The sequence below is a fragment of the Dermacentor silvarum genome, chromosome 11 (assembly GCF_013339745.2).
Source record: "Dermacentor silvarum isolate Dsil-2018 chromosome 11, BIME_Dsil_1.4, whole genome shotgun sequence".
NCBI lineage: Eukaryota > Metazoa > Arthropoda > Arachnida > Ixodida > Ixodidae > Dermacentor > Dermacentor silvarum.
Genome location: NC_051164.1, coordinates 105,154,771 through 105,162,392, shown reverse-complemented (window position 1 = coordinate 105,162,392; position 7,622 = coordinate 105,154,771). Strand labels below are relative to the sequence as shown.

General features: G+C 48.2%; 1 long non-coding RNA gene across 1 annotated transcript; it reads right to left on the bottom strand.

Moving 5' to 3' along the window:
* Positions 1-4,301: 4,301 nt before the first annotated feature.
* On the bottom strand, positions 4,302-5,540 carry LOC125941409 (uncharacterized). The gene is made up of 2 exons (XR_007464247.1): positions 5,444-5,540; positions 4,302-4,435 (listed from the first exon to the last, which is right to left on the bottom strand). It is a non-coding gene; the product is annotated as an uncharacterized LOC125941409 (long non-coding RNA).
* Between the last annotated feature and the right edge of the window lie 2,082 nt (positions 5,541-7,622).

Below are 7,622 nucleotides of genomic sequence, written 5' to 3'. Positions count from 1 at the left end.
ACCATACGACGCCACCTCCAATAAATGAATCCCGACCGGCGTATCGAGTGCGGATAGAAGCTGCCCGCGATCACCGTACGAAAAGAAAAAGAAAGTTCAAGGGGCACTTAGTTATCCCTACGTGGATGAATGCGAAAGCATTGCGGCCACATCAGCAGAAGCGCCGCGACGTCACGTGACCGACGGTGGCGTTCGTCACAAGCTGTGCACAACACAAGCTCCTGGGTTCGACTCCCACCAAAGGTCATGGGTTCGAGTGCCTTAATTAACTACATCTTAATTAACTGTGCCTTAATAAGTTCTCGCTTTCCCTTTCCTGCAAAATGTATATATGTTTTCAAATCAAAATAACTCCAAAGGTCGAAGGTTCGTAGCCTTTTTGGACCATCGTGTGGTCACGCCAACGCCGGATTTCCCGCCTCATGAGTCATATAATGCTTTCGCATTAATAATTCGCGGAGACAACGGGCGGGGTTGCTATAGCTACGTGTAGGGTGCGCGTGGACCCACGTGCGCAGGCAACTCCTCGGTCTCGCCGCTACGGACAAGTGGCACAACTGTAGTGAAATGGCGACCATCCTCCTGTGGTGCAGTGCATTTTTTACAGCGAAGCTGTCTATGGATAGGAGATGGGGTTTTGGGGCGTCCGCGCGGGAAAACTATCATCATCAGCAATGGCTCGAGCGTTGTCGTCTTCTTCCGCAGCTGGCTAGTTGGCGCCCCTCGGCGCAACCGCGCGAACACATTCATCGTCGTCGTCGTCGTCGTCTTCCACAGCTGGCTCCGTTGCCGCTCATCATTCCAGCGTGGAAGTTCACTTGTGTCGTCGTAATGGGAAGGCCGTGTTTACAGGCGTATGAGCCATTTCTTAAGGGGGTATGAGTCATTCATTGTCTTACGTGACGGACAGATTTATTAACAGAGATGATACGCGAATAATGTGTGCCTACCTATCGTCACGATAACCACCGATCAGGACAATAAATATGTTCGTACCTTTGTTGAAAATTATGTGTCACATCTGTGTCGTGTGCTAAGCAGCTTCGCTGATCGTTTACCTTCACAGAGTGGAATGAGTCATGAATTTTTTGTCATTGCGGGAGGAATTATGGCGCTGATATCGCACACAACGACTACACCGATGTGCTCACATGACCACGCAGCCACTTTTGCGCGGGGGAGGCAGCTGCCAAAACACTCCGACTTCCTCGAGCAGTCGGACCTCGACAGCTGGCAGCTTTATGTGAACAGTGTAAGTATGCGGGGATGGGTGACATATTCTCTTTGGGAATTCACTCCAGGAGCCAACTATGGATAAACTTGGCAATAGGAAACGTACGGTAAAATATGCTTTTAATTTGGCTCTATCATCTGTACTATCCTCTCTCGTTCTGTCCTTTTTCTCCCCTACCCCAATCCCCCCATTGCTGACATTCGTTCAGGTGTCGGCGGCCATAGCTAGAGGGTTACAGTACGGCCATCAGAAATTTCTATCCTTTCATTTTCCGTTCTTTATTATATTTACTTGAATAAACGGCCAAGTATTTACCGATTTGCCGGAACGGTGTGTTGGCTGCCCCTCAATACAAAACGTTGCGAGAAGGTGGCTTCACCACTGCACAGAACATTTTTTTTTTTTGTAATGGCGGGAAAATTTTTTTCCCGCCATTACAGGCATTTCTGCAGACCATCAATGAATGCGCAGTTTCCTTCTTAGACCAAAGACGCCATTACAAATGGTCTCTTTGTTGCGGCTATTTTGCTTCTTCCCAATGGACTGCAGCCATCACGTGACGAAGCAACATTTCGCGCGTACTTTCACGCCGATTTGCAAGAAAGAAAAAGGGCGCAATGAATCATGTTCACCCATTAGCGCAGCGCCCGCACATGATGTAGATGATAGATGCAATATGAAAGAGGAAAGGCATCACGTGACAGGTGTAGTCCAATAAGAAGGGAGCGCGAGTCGTCGGGACAGGGAGAAAGATGAGCAAGTGCAATGGCGACAATCTTGAAACGTTGGCGTTACTTATTCATTCCGAGGCTTAACATTCAGTCAACACAGCCTGAATATGTATATTTTTTCCAATAGTCTGTGCTGGAGGTGAAGTCAACTTCTTGGAGCGTATTGTTTTGCATTTGTGAAGCCGATGACTGTTTTCGTTGAGCAGCACTGCTCTGTCCGTCGCGGTGGGTGTCCTCGCGCATGCGCTTTCGCGTACACAACCGTATTCGCCTTATCTTCACACCCGTATATGTTCTCACGCCAGCATCAAGAGCCTGCGAATGACAATTCACTTTTGTGACGTCAGTGCTGCTGAGCGTGCATGCATGCAAGGCATGATTTTCTTAACGTGAAGGTAAGTACTTGATAGCAATTTATTGCAGCTTGTTGACAATCAGAAATGGGGGGGGGGGGGGGGGGGAGCGGCTGTAATGCGAAGGCGCTTATACTGCCAAAGGGAAGAGCCGAGGAAGGCTGCTCGCACACGTTTCAGCCGCAAGCTCACGCAAGCTCAAGCGCAGGCAATCGTCCGCGGCGGCACCACCGACACTGCGACACCGAGTGTGAACATCGTTCTCAGAGGTAACGTTAATTAAAACGCTAATTGGAATACGGGAGATGTGGCCGAACTGCATTCTAATGCTCTTCGGGGAAGCAAGAGATGTTAATACGTACGCGCGTACGACGGCGTTCATAGCAGTTCAATCACAATGCCCTTTCGCAACGTAGAGGCTGCTGGATGGAATAGGGATGTAGTTCGGCTACAGCTCACATGTCCCAATTATATTTGTCAGGACCTGTACGTAATCCTGCGCTCTTAACATTTTAATCTGTTCCGATGACGTTATTGTCCTGCAAGCCGTCGTATATTTCGTGCAATATGTGGTGATATATTAGCCCACGTATGTGTGCTTACAACGTTCAGATCGGTTTCACCTCTAAAACAATGTATTTGCCTGTGTGCGTGTAAGCACACGTACACGGGTAATACTTGTAGATTACTGTTGTCTTTATAATAAACCATCTGTCATTGCCCTAACTGTCATTGCTGTATTCAACAAAATGGACCCTATATAGAACGCAAGGTGGCAGATGTTGATTCGAGCGCAGCGAAAAGGTACAGGGTCGTCCACTCTTAGTACGAACACGGCGCAGCGTGGCCGCGCTCCGCGGAGCGCCAGCGCACACGGCGCGGCCGCGCATCGAAGCTAAGCGGCGCAGGCGCTTGCGATTTCGACCAAACCAGCCAAATTTTTTGCCCCGGTCTGTGTTGGGGTGAAGCCGACTACTTGCAGTGTCTTGTCTTGCAGTGAAGCCAATACGTAGTCTGTAAAGTACGTACTTGTGTAGTTTATTAAAATTAAAATAATAAAAGAAAAGAAAGGGGGGAAATTACTGATGACCGCGCTGCAGCTATCTACTGTAGGCTCGGTCACCAAAGTGTGCGAAGGGGGAATGGGAGGAAAAGGATGAGTAGAGAGAGCATAGCAGAGGGTGTAAATAGTAAGAAGGCAATTATTTACATATGTATACAACAGAGCGATAAGTAACAGTTTATCTGTAATTCGCATGTGGAGTGCCTTCCTCAAGAGAGTTCGTCACTGGCACTACTACTGTTAGTTCACGTAGAGCACTCCGGTGGCCCCGATGAGCAACAGTACTCTGCGCGTCACCTTGGTGTTTATCAGGCATGCGCTGTCACGCATACCGAATAATTGCCTATACTTTTTACAGCGAAGCTGTTAAGGGTTAGGTTCCCCTAAATCGTGTCCGCGTGTAGAAAAAACCTATCATCATCTGCATTGGCTCGAGCGTCGTCATCTTCTTCCGCAGCTGGCTCGTGCCAACGTAACACAACAAAACGACGCGTAGAACAATAATTTCGGCTCCATGTGCATGCTGGTTTAGCTACATGTGCGTGGCGGTCTCTCGCCAGCTGTGCCTTAGCACAAGTGTCAAAACGGATGATGGATAGCCCCTCGCCACCACAGATACGTAGAGAAAGGAATTCAACAAGAGGGGCACTCCCATAGGGCCCAGCGGCCGAATTGACTGCAGCGTGCCAAGCGGTCGGTGTCGATCACTTGCATCACTTCCGGTTTCGGTTTTGGGCGCGCGTATTTTGAACGCAAGCTAGCACGCCGGCTACGCCCCCCCCCCTTTCCTTCCCCCCCCCCCCTTTTCTTTGCTCTTCGTGCAGAATCGGTTTATTATTTAGTAAAAATGATTGCGAACGATCTCGTAAAGTCTCATCGAATCTGTGCCACGTGCAATTTCACAAAGTAGACGCAAGACCTTTTGTGCAATGAGGAAATATTTATTTTTCTCTATATAAAAGCTCGTTCCGCGCTTTTTGTGCGTTCATCCAACGTTGTGACACCAGCAGGTAAGGCAGTAGTTCCTGTATGAAGCTCCACCGGACGGTACCAGCTGAAAAAAAAAGTAAATTACAAGCATGTTACATTTGCAAGCACGTAACAGCATGTTACAAGCATGAGTCATTTTGGTATTTAGACATAGGAATACTGCGAGGCGAAACGTGCGAAAGCGGTGAATGGGCGGCATTACAAACAAAAGCAATTCGCTTTTACATACATGGCGTAGAAAATTCCCGACTCATCCCAAACATATATGAAAACATTTGATTTCCAAGCGTTCCCCAATTTCCGGGCATTATTTCCTGCACTTAGGCAGCACAAATACACGAGCGACTTCGCGTTTCCAAAACTTGGCCTCGGGCGACGCGACGGTACGCGACATACACAGACGGACGCAACAGGCACTCAAGACAAATGCGTGGGTGCAATGCCTTTTTTCAGTCCTTTAGAAGACGTAATTTTCGAATTACAAGTTTCTGATATGTTCGTCGTTCGCGCGTTCTGCCGGCGCCAGCAGCACACCCCATGTTATCACTCTTGGCAATCACCCATCGCGTTTTCAACAGGCGTTAGTACCGAAAGAAAGTATATGTTGTTGCGGAGCCACAAAAAACGTCACAGACTTGTCCCTCTAAGATTCATTACACGCCAAACTAACTTTATCACCACAGCCGAGCTGCTTATCGCTAACTGCGTCACAGCGGGCTGTGCGGCCAGCGTGCCTCAAAAGTACCCCAGAAAGTAACGAAATTACTTTTCAGTAATGTCTGGCGTCAGAGAAAGCGGCACAAACTTCTCCTAGCAAGATGCACTAGACTACACACCACGGCTGAGTTCTCGCTAACTGCGACACGGCGCCCTGTGCGGCCAGTGTGGCTCAAAAACCGAAATAAGTTACAATAGCCCCCTAGGAAGCGTCGGAAACATGTCTCAGCACGACTCATTTACTCAAATTAACTGCGCCAGGATGGCCGAGCTGTTTTTCGCTAACTGCGTCTTAAGTCTCGGTCCCGTGCCGTAAGCCTAATTGCGTCGTAGACTGTGAAACAAGATTTCTCACCTTGCCGTAGTCCAATAGTGCAGTGGTGTCTTGTCCCAGTGCAGAAGGAACGCAAGAATACGCCGGGAGCCCAATAAACCAGGTTATATTTAAAAAAACATGTGGTTGATCCCTCTTATATAGGAATCGGTATGGAACACGAAAGTGAAACGTGTCTTCACAGAAGTAGTGTAATGTTTATTGCACATTGATATATAATGTCTATTGGTGTTTTGTGGCTAAAGCGCCCTTAGGTGTTGATGCACCCACGCTGACGCCTGGTGGCACGTCTCCTCCATCACGACTACCAACGTCGATGACCATGAGCAACCGTCGTGCATATGGAAGCTGCACTACGCTGCACACGCTAGCACAACGCGAAAGACGAAGCACGTAACTGACACACTAATACAACGCGCAAGACAAAGCACGTAACTGAATCGTCACCGAGTCAAATCAGCGCGTACAGCGCGTCGTAATTGCAGCCTCCGCGATCAACTTCAGAAACATTTTCAGAGCTAATTTTCAGGCCAAGCTCCGCTGTGCTGAGTACGGTGAACGCCACCTAGGTGGCGTTGGTAGTGCTTCTTGATGCCAGCGTCCCTTCGAATGCTGGCATCGAGGCGTCGTAGTGCTGAGACCACCGAAGCGTTCACTGTCGGTGCGCGTTAGTGTCATAATGCAGTACTTCTCTTTTCTGCTCGTAGGCGGCGGCACCGCCCCGAGCAAGAGCGCGGGTACACGGAGGAGTGTTAGATATATAAGGCGCGTCTGTGTAGCTCTCTGCAAATGCGTTTGTGGCGCAATGGGTTAAACGCTCGGCGATCTATCGTCGAGGACCGAGAGGTCGTGGGTTCGATTTCCAAATTTTGCACGTTTGTGGAACTTTTTCTTCTGGTTTCTTTCTTTGTATTATGTTCTATGACGTATTTCCGTGACGGAAATACGTCAGTGAAGTCTTGGTGGACCCCGGCATAAAACACTTTCGTGTTAAAAAGAAAAAAAGAATGAGAGACGGGTCGCCGCGCGCGAGTGCTCAAACGCGCGCGCAGCCATCCTCGCTGGCTTCGGGGGAGTGTCTGGCGGATGACGCATGTAACTGGCGCGTCATTGACCTGTGGCTAGGTAAGGCAAGGAAAATAAGTCGCAAAGCTTAAGTTCATTTATACGCAAAACGTTTTAGTTTTCGCGGCAAAGAATTAAAAAAAATAAATGAATGCCTGTTAACTTAAGTTCATTTTCTTTTTTTTCAATGCTCGCGGCAGCTAACGTTCGGTGTCAAAAGTATAGCGTGACGTATGGTGACGTGTTTCCTGTTGCCAGTTTTTGCCGAGTGTCCCCTCTTGTTGAATTTCTTTCTCTATGACAGATACCTCTTTCGCAAGTGTCGCAATACTTGGCCGCGGCACGTCCCACCATTCGTTGTGCGCCTTTGTCTCCTGACGTAGACATTGCGTTAGCGCTACTATCAGCAGTTGCCCTTTGGACTCGCTATGGGACGGCTGCTCGTTTAACCACATCTTCCAGGGTCCTGACGATGCCGTGCCATGGCTATGAACGCTGTGGCTCATACTCTAGTCTATGACGATGGGGCGGACTTGGCGCAGCAAACGCAATACTTGGCCATCGCGCCGGGCGAAGACAAGACGCCGAAGTCCTTGCTCTTTGACGAGCATGCCGAAGACACTCAATATGATCAATAATGATAATATATAAATTCACCATAGCAGCATTCCCTATAGCAGATCCACCATAGTTACAGCTTCGTTGGCTTCCATCTTCACACTAGTGGAAGGGCTCTTAATTGTTTTTATTTTCTTTCTTTTTTTTTACGTTTATTGTGGTAGAAATGATATCGACACTAGGCGAATGCCTGTGTCGATTTCCGTGGGCGGAAATCTTTAGAGGAATTTTGAGGCAATATTTAGATGCATTTCGGGCAAAGATTCTTGCCGGCAGTATTAAAAAAAATGTTAAAAAAGCCGACTTTTGAACGAACTACTGTGTCGATAGGAATGTTATAGGGATTTTGAGAATTTCCGGTTATCCACTGATTTCTGAGTCAATACACAATTATTTTTTGAGTTCTTTATTGCCGATCATTTCATTTCAGAAGGTACGCACAGCCACGGCGGCTGCATTTCAATGGGGGCGAAATGCGAAAACACCCGTGTACTTATATTTAGGTGCACGTTAAAGA